This window comes from Lolium rigidum, chromosome 4 (genome assembly GCF_022539505.1).
Source record: "Lolium rigidum isolate FL_2022 chromosome 4, APGP_CSIRO_Lrig_0.1, whole genome shotgun sequence".
Classification (NCBI taxonomy): domain Eukaryota; kingdom Viridiplantae; phylum Streptophyta; class Magnoliopsida; order Poales; family Poaceae; genus Lolium; species Lolium rigidum.
Genome location: NC_061511.1, coordinates 239,698,109 through 239,710,337, shown reverse-complemented (window position 1 = coordinate 239,710,337; position 12,229 = coordinate 239,698,109).

The following is a 12,229-nucleotide window of genomic DNA, read 5'->3' as shown; positions in this document are numbered from 1 at the left end:
ACCATCATCTCCACCACCGTCACCGTCATCTCCACCGCTGCACCTCATCACCGCTGTAACATCTAGGGTTGAATCTTGATTGTTTCATAGGGCAAACTCTCCCGGTATTGATTACTCCTTGTTATTGATGCTATTGAGTGAAACCATTGAACCAAGGTTTATGTTCAGATTGTTATTCATCATCATATCACCTCTGATCATGTTCCATATGATGTCTCGTGAGTAGTTCGTTTAGTTCTTGAGGACATGGGTGAAGTCTAAATGTTAGTAGTGAACTATGTTGAGTAATATTTAATGGTTTGATATTTAAGTTGTGGTGCTATTCTTCTAGTGGTGTCATGTGAACGTCGAATACATGATACTTCACCTTTATGGGCCTAGGGGAATGCATCTTGTATTCGTTTTCTAATTGTGGGGTTGCCGGAGTGACAGCAACCTGAACCCCCGTTGGTATATCGATGCAGGAGGGATAGCAGGATCTCGTAGTTTAAGGTCTGTGGTTAGATTTATCTTAATTACTTTCTTGTATTTGCGGATGCTTGCAAGGGGTATAATCACAAGTATGTATTAGTCCTAGGAAGGGCGGTGCATTAGCATAGGTTCACCCACACAACACTTATCAAAATAATGAAGATTAATCAACTATATGAAGCGAAAGCACTAGACTAAATTCCCGTGAGTCCTCAAGAACGTTTGGTCATCATAAGTAAACAAACCGGCTTGTCCTTTGTGCTAAAAAGGATTGGGCCACTCGCTGAAACTATTACTCTCGCATTTTACTTACTTGTACTTTATTTATTTGCTATATCAAAACCCCCTGAATACTTGTATGTGAGCATTTACAGTGAATCCTTCATCGAAACTGCTTGTCAACACCTTCTGCTCCTCGTTGGGTTCGACACTCTTATTTATCGAAAGTACTACGATACACCCCCTATACTTGTGGGTCATCAAGATACCAAAAGAAAACTTTATGATCACCCAAATACAAAGTAACGTTTGATGCTCTCAAATATTCTCCCGGTACTAGGGAGTTGCATAATCTCATGGTCTAAGGATTGGTATATTTGACATTGAAAAGCTACAACAATTAAACATTGACACAATCATATTGCTTTTCTTAATTAGGTCTTGTCCATCAGGTTATTCTCCTAATGACATGACCCCATTGTTAATTGAAAACACATGTCCATGGTTAGAAAACCCTAATCATCATTAACTAACGGACTAGTCTAGTAGAGGCTTACTAGGGATACGATGTTGTTTATAAACCATGCAAGTATTAATGTTTCCGCTTAATACAATTTTACCATGGAGTATAAATATTTTTCATGAACAAGAAAATATGATAATAATTATATTGTTACTGCCTCTATGGCATATTTCCAACAACTGATCATGCTCATCTGCATTTCACATTCCATGTTGGCCACAAGCGTAAGCAAAGATTTAGATTTGAGCTGCTTTGAGCAGAGCGATCAGGGTTCAAGGAAGCGGAGATGGATTCTTGGGTTTGCGACCTAGAGATTGTCGATCCTTTCAAGCGCTTGGGGATGCCTTGTTTGGGAACGTGGCGGCAGCCTTGGAATCATGGGGACATCGTATTGTCCGCAACATAAAACTTCAGATCGTGATCGCAAACATTCTTATTCCATGGTTCGAAGTGGCTCAAGAGCGGAGCTTGTGACACCAAATTAGGAGAGGTGGTTCAGGAATACTATAAAACTGGTTTTGTTGGGCATGTCATATTTGGAGCGAACTATTAGAAGTAGAGATCAAGGGTGAGATGGCTAAAGGAAGGGGACGTGAACTCAATGTTGTGCCACACAGTAGGAGAAGGGCCAAGACTTTTATCCGTGTGGTCGGGATAGGTGATCAAATCTTCGCTAAGTAGGAGGATAAACAAGAAGTGTTATTTAATGTGCTTTCTTCACTATTGGGGAGGGGGCATAAGGAGCAATGGACAAACTATCGATCTCAGCTCCCTTGGCATCCAGCTGGCGGACCTACAAGAATTGGAGGCGTTGTTCATAGAGGAAGAGGTATGGAAGGTGATCCAAGACCTACCATCTTAACAGGCACCGGGACTCAATGGATTCATCTAAAGTTTTGCCAAAAATTGTGGGGCGTCATAAAATGATATATCATGGTGGCAATCTTCTTGACAATGGGAGATGGACATGGATTTTCCAATTTAAACCATGCTCTGATCACCCTAATCCCCAAGCACCCGGATTGGATGTAGTGCAGGTGGGAGATTTCAAAGCAACTAGTCTAGTCCATCGTGTGCAAAGTTGTTCTCAATTTTTTTGGCAAACAACTACTACACCCACGTATAGGTGAACTTGTGCGGTCGAATCAGTTGGTTTTGATTAGTGATAGAAGCTTACATGATAGTTTTGTTCTTGTTCGACAAGTCATGAAGAGAATCAATTTGAGGAGGTGCAAAGGTGTGTTTTTAAGCTAGATATCTCTCGTGCCTTTGACTCCCTCTGTTGGCCCTTTTTGTTTGAAATTCTTTGACATATGGGGTTTGGAGCTACGATTCTTAATTGGGTTACTATGTTGTTGTCGACGACGAGCATGAAGATTTTGGTTAACGGTGTGCTAGGGAAGAGAATTCATTACGTCTGTGGATTACAACATGGTGATCCCACACGTCGCCACAGTTCTTTATCATGGCAATGGAATTCTTGACAATGATGTCTACGGGTGCTTCTATTCTTGTAGACAGTGTTGGGCCTCCAAGAGCAGAGGTTTGTAGAACAGCAGCAAGTTTCCCTTAAGTGGATCACCCAAGGTTTATCGAACTCAGGGAGGAAGAGGTCAAAGATATCCCTCTCATGCAACCCTGCAACCACAAAGCAAGAAGTCTCTTGTGTCCCCAACACACCTAATAGGTGCACTAGTTCGGCGAAGAGATAGTGAAATACATGTGGTATGAATATATATAAGCAGTAGCAACGGCACCGTGAAAAGTGCTTTGCCCGGGACAAGTAAACAAGCGAGTAGTAACGCAGCAGTAGTAACGCAAGAAAACAAGTAAACAAGCAGCGATAGCGATATTTAGGAACAAGGCCTAGGGATCATACTTTCACTAGTGGACACTCTCAACTTTGATCACATAACAAATAACTCTTTCTCATATGTGCTACATACACTCTTTTGTTGGATGACAAACACCGACCGTTGTGTAGGGCTACAAGAGCACCTCAATGCCGGAGTTAACAAGCTCCACAACATTCGATGTTCATATTTAAATAACCTTAGAGCATAATAGATCATTGCAAAATAAACCAAGAACTAACATAGCGCACACACCTGTCCACATTACACTATGAAGGAGGAATAGATCACATCAATACTATCATAATGATAATTAACTCCACAATCTACAAGAGATCATGATCATAGCCTACGACAAGAACCACACGGTGCACACACTAGTCACCTTTACACCATGCAGGAGGAATAGACTACTTTAATAACATCACATGAGTAGCACACAACTAGTAGCGATACAAAGCTCATCATATGGATCTCAATCATGTAAAGCAGCTCATGAGATCATTGTATTGAAGTACATAGGAGAGAGATTAACCACATAGCTACCGGTACAGCCCCGAGCCTCGATGGAGAACTACTCCCTCCTCATGGGAGACAGCAGCGTTGATGAAGATGGCGGTGGTGTTGATGGAGAAGCCTTCCAGGGGCACTTCCCCGTCCCGGCGGCGTGCCGGAACAGAGACTCCTGTCCCCCAGATCTTGGCTTCGCGATGGCGGCGGCTCTGGAAGGTTTCTCGTACCGTGGCTTTTTCGTATCGAGGTTTTAGGTCTGGGACCTTTATATAGGCGAAGAGGCGGAGTCGGAGGGGCGACGAGGCGGCGACACCATAGGGGGGCGCGGCCCAGGCCCTGGCCGCGCCACCTCGTCGTCCTGGGCCCACAAGGCCCTCCTCTGGCGGCTCTCGGGTGTTCTGGATGCTTCCGGGCAAAATAGGAACCTGGGCGTTGATTTCGTCCAATTTCGAGAATATTTCGTTACTAGGATTTCTGAAACCAAAAACAGCAGAAAACAGGAACTGGCCCTTCGGCATCTCGTCAATAGGTTAGTTCCGGAAAACGCATAATAATGACATATAATGTGCATAAAACATGTAGATATCATCAATAATGTGGCATGGAACATAAGAAATTATCGATACGTCGGAGACGTATCAGCATCCCTAAGCTTAGTTCTCGCTCGTCCCGAGCAGGTAAACGATAACAAAGATAATTTCTGGAGTGACATGCCATCATAACCTTGATCATACTATTGTAAGCATATGTAATGAATGCAGCGATCAAAACAATGGTAATGACATGAGTAAACAACTCGAATCATAAAGCAATGACTTTTCATGAATAGCACTTTCAAGACAGGCATCAATAAGTCTTGCATAAGAGTTAACTCATAAAGCAATAATTTAAAGTAAAGACATTGAAGCAACACAATGGAAGATTAAGTTTCAGCGGTTGCTTTCAACTTGTAACATGTATATCTCATGGATAATTGTCAACATAGAGTAATATAACAAGTGCAATATGCAAGTATGTAAGAATCAATGCACAGTTCACACAAGTGTTTGCTTCTTGAGGTGGAGAGAGATAGGTGAACTGACTCAACATAAAAGTAAAAGAAAGGTCCTTCGCAGAGGAAAGCATCGATTGCTATATTTGTGCTAGAGCTTTTATTTTGAAAACATGAAACAATTTTGTCAACGGTAGTAATAAAGCATATGAGTTATGTAAATTATATTTTACAAGTTGCAAGCCTCATGCATAGTATACTAATAGTGCCCGCACCTTGTCCTAATTAGCTTGGACTACCGGATCATCGCAATACACATGTTTTAACCAAGTGTCACAATGGGGTACTTCCATGCCGCCTGTACAAAGGTCTAAGGAGAAAGCTCGCATTTTGGATTTCTCGCTTTTGATTATTCTCAACTTAGACATCCATACCGGGACAACATGGACAACAGATAATGGACTCCTCTTTAATGCATAAGCATGTAGCAACAATTAGTGTTCTCATATGAGATTGAGGATATATGTCCAAAACTGAAACTTCCACCATGATTCATGGCTTTAGTTAGCGGCCCAATGTTCTTCTCTAACAATATGCATGCTCTAACTATTAAAGTGGTAGATCTCTCTTACTTCAGACAAGACGGACATGCATAGCAACTCACATGATATTCAACAAAGAGTAGTTGATGGCGCCCCCAGAAAACATGGTTATCGCACAACAAGCAACTTAATAAGAGATAAAGTGCATAAGTACATATTCAATACAACAATAGTTTTTAGGCTATTTGTCCCATGAGCTATATATTGTAAAGGCGAATGATGGAAATTTAAAGGTAGCACTCAAGCAATTTACTTTGGAATGGCGGAGAAATACCATGTAGTAGGTAGGTATGGTGGACACAAATGGCATAGTGGTTGGCTCAAGGATTTTGGATGCATGAGAAGTATTCCCTCTCGATACAAGGTTTAGGCTAGCAAGGTTATTTGAAACAAACACAAGGATGAATGGTGCAGCAAAACTCACATAAAATACATATTGTAAACATTATAAGACTCTACACCGTCTTCCTTGTTGTTCAAAACTCAATACTAGAAATTATCTAGACTTTAGAGAGACCAAATATGCAAACCAAATTTTAGCAAGCTCTATGTATTTCTTCATTAATGGGTGCAAAGTATACGATGCAAGAGCTTAAACATGAGCACAACAATTGCCAAGTATCAAATTATCCAAGACATTTTATCAATTACTACATGTAGCATTTTCCGTTTCCAACCATATAACAATTAACGTAGCAGTTTCAACCTTCGCCATGAACATTAAAAACTAAGAACACATGTGTTCATATGAACCAGCGGAGCGTGTCTCTCTCCCACACAAGCATGTATTTATTCAGAGAATGAAAATAACAAAACAAAAATAAAAGCACACAGACGCTCCAAGTAAAGTACATAAGATGTGGCCGAATAAAAATATAGTTTCAAGAGAAGGAACTTGATAATTTGTCGATGAAGAAGGGGATGCCTTGGGCATCCCCAAGCTTAGATGCTTGAGTCTTCTTAAAATATCCAGGGATGAACCACGGGGGCATCCCCAAGCTTAGAGCTTTCACTCTTCTTGATCATAGTATATCATCCTCCTCTCTTGACCCTTGAAAACTTCCTCCACACCAAACTCAAAACAACTCATTAGAGGGTTAGTGTACAATAAAAATTAACATGTTCAGAGGTGACACAATCATTCTTAACACTTATGGACATTGCATAAAGCTACTGGACATTAATGGATCAAAGAAATTCATCCAACATAGCAAAAGAGGCAATGCGAAATAAAAGGCAGAATCTGTCAAAACAGAACAGTCCATAAAGATGGATTTTATTGAGGCACCATACTTGCTCAAATGAAAATGCTCAAATTGAATGAAAGTTGCGTACATATTTGAGGATCACTCACGTAAATTGGCATAATTGTCTGAGTTACCTACAGAGAATTTTGCCCAGATTCGTGACAGCAAAGAAATCTGTTTCTGCGCAGTAATCCAAATCTAGTATCAACCTTGCTATCAACGACTTTACTTGGCACAACAAAACACAAAACTAAGATAAGGAGAGGTTGCTACAGTAGTAAACAACTTCCAAGACACAAATATAAAACAAAGTACTGTAGCAAAATAACACATGGGTTATCTCCCAAGAAGTTCTTTCTTTTTAGCCATTAAGATGGACTCAGCAGTTTTAATGATGCACTCGCAAGAAATAGTATTCGAAGCAAAAGAGAGCATCAAGAGGCAAATTCAAAACAAATTTAAGTCTAACATGCTTCCTATGCATAGGAATCTTGTAAATAAACAAGTTCATAAAGAGCAAAGTAACAAGCATAGGAAGATAAAACAAGTGTAGCTTCAAAAATTTCAGCACATAGAGAGGCATTTTAGTAACATGAAAATTTCTACAACCATATTTTCCTCTCTCATAATAACTTTCAGTAGCAACATGAGCAAACTCAACAATATAACTATCACATAAAGCATTCTTATCATGAGTCCCATGCATAAAATTATTACTCTCTACATAGGCATAATCAATTTTATTAGTTGTAGTGGGAGAAAATTCAACAAAGTAGCTATCATTATTATTCTCATCAAGTGTAGGAGGCATAGTATAATCACAACAAAATTTACTCTCCATAGTAGGTGGCACCAAAAGACCACTATCATTATAATCATCATAAATAGGTGGCAAAGTATCATCAAAGAAAATTTTCTCCTCAATGCTTGGGGGACTAAAAATATCATGAAAACCAGCTTCCCCAAGCTTAGAACTTTCTATATCATTATCAACAATGGTGTTCAAAGCGTTCATACTAATATGTTCCATAGGTTTTTTAATTTTCGCATCAAACCATCCATGTCTTAAATCAGGAAATAGAATAAGAAGCTCATTGTCGTCCATTATGCCTAACTAGTGTAAACAAGAAACAAAAAGATGCAATTGCAGGATCTAAAGGAAATAGCTTCGAGTACTTACAACGGCGAAAATAGCTTAGTAGCCGAGATCCGGAGTGTGAGTACCTTTTACCTTTCCTCCCCGGCAACGGCGCCAGAAAATAGCTTGATGTCTACGGGTGCTTCTATTCTTGTAGACAGTGTTGGGCCTCCAAGAGCAGAGGTTTGTAGAACGGCAGCAAGTTTCCCTTAAGTGGATCACCCAAGGTTTATCAAACTCAGGGAGGAAGAGGTCAAAGATATCCCTCTCATGCAACCCTGCAACCACAAAGCAAGAAGTCTCTTGTGTCCCCAACACACCTAATAGGTGCACTAGTTCGGCGAAGAGATAGTGAAATACACGTGGTATGAATATATATAAGCAGTAGCAACGGCACCAGAAAAGTGCTTTGCCCAGGACGAGTAAACAAGCAGTAGTAACGCAGTAAAACAGTAAACAAGCAGCGATAGCAGTATTTAGGAACAAGGCCTAGGGATCATACTTTCACTAGTGGACACTCTCAACTTTGATCACATAACAAATAACTCTTTCTCATATGTGCTACATACACTCTTTTGTTGGATGGCAAACACCAGTCGTTGTGCAGGGCTACAAGAGCACCTCAATGCCGGAGTTAACAAGCTCCACAACATTCGATGTTCATATTTAAATAACCTTAGAGCATAATAGATCATTGCAAAATAAACCAAGAACTAACATAGCGCACACACTCGTCCACATTACACTATGAAGGAGGAATAGATCACATCAATACTATCATAATGATAATTAACTCCACAATCTACAAGAGATCATGATCATAGCCTACGACAAGAACCACACGGTGCACACACTAGTCACCTTTACACCATGCAGGAGGAATAGACTACTTTAATAACATCACATGAGTAGCACACAACTAGTAGCGATACAAAGCTCATCATATGGATCTCAATCATGTAAAGCAGCTCATGAGATCATTGTATTGAAGTACATAGGAGAGAGATTAACCACATAGCTACCGGTACAGCCCCGAGCCTCGATGGAGAACTACTCCCTCCTCATGGGAGACAGCAGCGTTGATGAAGATGGCGGTGGTGTTGATGGAGAAGCCTTCCGGGGGCACTTCCCCGTCCCGGCGGCGTGCCGGAACGGAGACTCCTGTCCCCCGGATCTTGGCTTCGCGATGGTGGCGGCTCCGGAAGGTTTCTCGTACCGTGGCTTTTTCGTATCGAGGTTTTAGGTCCGGGACCTTTATATAGGCGAAGAGGCGGAGTCGGAGGGGCGACGAGGCGGCGACACCATAGGGGCGCGGCCCGAGCCCCGGCCGCGCCACCTGTCGTCCGGGGCCCACGGGGCCCTCCTCCGGCGGCTCTCGGGTGTTCTGGATGCTTCCGGGCAAAATAGGAACCCGGGCGTTGATTTCGTCCAATTCCGAGAATATTTCATTACTAGGATTTCGAAACCAAAAACAGCGAGAAAACAGAACCGGCCCTTCGGCATCTCGTCAATAGGTTAGTTCCGGAAAACGCATAATAATGACATATAATGTGCATAAAACATGTAGATATCATCAATAATGTGGCATGGAACATAAGAAATTATCGATACGTCGGAGACGTATCAGACAATTGTTAGTAATTAGAGCCTTGGAGGAGGGTTTGTTTGCCAATTTGCCGAGATGCTATCTGAAACAAAGAGTCTTGGTGTATGAAGACGACATTGCCATGTTTGTTCTGGTTGGTGTGCAGGATATTTCCACTGTGAGGGAAATTCTCAGAATTTTTGGAGACATGCCACGTCTTGGTTCAATTACATCAAGTCCTAGGTCATTTTCGTTAAAGATGATGTCTAATATTGGATGATATTCTTGTGTTGTGAGATGGGCAACTTTCCCTGCAAAAATCTGGATCTACAACTATCTACTAGACAACTTACCAAGACGGAGTGGCAACCAACACTCATTGACCGGGTACTTTCTTTTCTCCCAGCTAGGCAACATGCTCTTTTGGAAAGATTTGGTCATTTGGTACTGATCAAAGCAATAATCATGGTGAGACCGGTCTATCGACTGCTTATTGCAGAGGCTCTGGTGTGGCTTTTAGAGAATCTAAAAAAATGTGCTAGATCTTTCTTCTGGGCAGGAAAGGAGAAGGTGAGTGGTGTCAATGTCTAGTGGCCTGACAAAGAATCTACGCTTCTTTGGGTTTGGGTGGCTTGTTGTAAAGAACTTGCACCTACAGGCTTTAGCATTGTGTACCAAAATGGGATTGACTCCGATGCAATTACCCTTCTAAACCATGACAAGGGCTACCAATGGTAGTGGATCATGATGGCCGGGGTAGGGGTTTTCTACATCTTGGTGGCGATCAGGATTGAGGCCGAAGCTAAAACCCTTTTTTTGGAGGGATACATGGATCTGGGGATTGGCCATAATAGACATTGCTCCTCTTGTTTGCGACTTGATCAACACAACGTGTCCGAATAGGAGGATAGTCTAGGAGGCTAAGCTTATACATCGATGGATCTCTGATGTCTGAGGAAACCTGTCCCCCATGGGAATGGTGCAATGTCTAAAGTTTTTGGTGATGGTGTCACTTTCTTCACAGACAAATTTTTTTTTGGCGGGACTTCACAGACAACTGGTGCCAGACCAATTTGCATGGCCTTCGATGGGGAATTACACGGCTGGCTCAATGTATCAAGTGTTGTGTTGGGGATCAGAGATGATGGAGGGGCCGAGTGCCATTTGGAACAGTTGGGTTTCCAGTGCAAGATTTTTGCATGGTTAGCATTACCATTCAGACTATGGACTTCTGATCAGCGACAAAGACATGCTCTATAAGATTCAATGTCACGTTGCTTTACATGTTTGCAAGACTCAGATACATTGAGCCACATCTTGATGGGTTGTGTCTACTCCCAGCAGGTTTTGTTTGGTTTGGTTGCTTCTCGAGTTTAGGGATTGCCATTCAGATACCCATCAGCTCCGATTCTTCCATCATGAAGGTTTGTTGCACGGAAGCTATTCAGGAGAAAGTACATGGTCGGGATTCGACATTCGGCTTGCCCACAATTCTACTGTGTTGGGAGATATGAAAACAATGAAGACAGTGCTAGGTTCAAAATTGATTAACTAAATTGTCTTCGATGGAGATTGGCAGGGCTTGGAGGAAGTAAGACCTTCACGAGAGTAGCACATGAGATTTGCTAGCCCAAAACTAACTTCATGCCCAATCAAGTTCTACACTATTCAATTTGCATTGTGATTCGTGCTAGTCATGAGTTGCAACCGAAATTTGATGATATCATTTGACTGAGAACTAGTCACACACATAAATATTAAATATATGGTGCGAGATTGCCTTCTACCGAAATAAATTATTTTTTTAGATAAAAGGCATGGAAATGCCCAACTTTAAATTAATAAAACCCTCAGGTTTGACACACACGAGTTAACATTACATGCTGCGGCACAACAGCTTGGCCAAACGGATGGGACAAGTCACGGACATCAGCACTTAGCAAGACACAAAGATGACACAACAGGGACACAAAATGGTAAATGATGAATCAGGAGGCTTGATCATGTCTTCTTGGAGCGGATGCGTCGTGCAGAAGCTTGAGCTCGATGATCGTGTTCTCGATCCAGGGCCGGTCTAGAGGCTTTGCCAGGGGCTTCCACAGCTGCAGAAACAACGATGTTTTAAAGATAATGTTAGCGGGGTGTTTCATGAACTTTGATTCGATGGTCATCTTGTTTCTAAAAAGCCAAAGAGCCCAAGATTGTGCAATGAACAGCAACCAAACGCATCGTCTAAATCTACCCGACAGACTAGATATGTAGCGAAAAGTTGCGCGAAATTAGCGGGGCACCAGCTGCATCCCAGCAGCTGACGGGTAACACTCCACGCAAACACCGCGGTAGAGCAGGTGAAAAAGATATGCGCCGCATCTTCCGGCCTACCACAGAGCTTGCAACAACCATTGCCTGGCCCCTGCCGAGACGCAATGTTGAAGCACGTGGGGAGCCTGTCGAGCACTAGCTGCCATGAGAAGATCTTGTTCTTGAGCGGGATACGGGCCGACCAAACATCTCGAAAGTGCGCAATCGAGGCTCCTTGAGCAAGTTTCAAGTACATGGACCGGACCGAGAAGCCTCCCGATGGTTCCAGGGCCCAGGACACCCTATCCTGACCTTGGGTAAGGTTAGTTTGTTCAATGATGGTTCTTAGCTGGTGCCAAGCCTCTACACCCTGTTGGTCCAACGATCTACGGAAGGTCAAGTTACCTCCTTGTCCACACACCTGTGCCACCGTGCTCATCTGGGAGTTGGAGATGTGGAACAGCTTAGGAAAGATGTCCTTGAGAGCAGTCTCGCCCGTCCATTTGTCCATCCAGAATTGCGTGCGATTTCCATCACGAACATTGTGCTTGGCCCCCAACTTAAACAGATGTTTGATTTTGTGGATGCTACGCCAGAATTGAGAACCCCCTTGTCCCGATTCTGCGAAGATGTCGTGAGCTAAGTCGTACTTTGCTCTAATGATCTGTGCCCAGATGGGGTTTTCCGGTTGATAAAGTTTCCAAACCCACTTCAGCATCAGTGCAATATTCATTTTCTTGGAGTTAAGGAGCCCGAGTCCTCCTCACTCCTTGGGTCTGCACACTG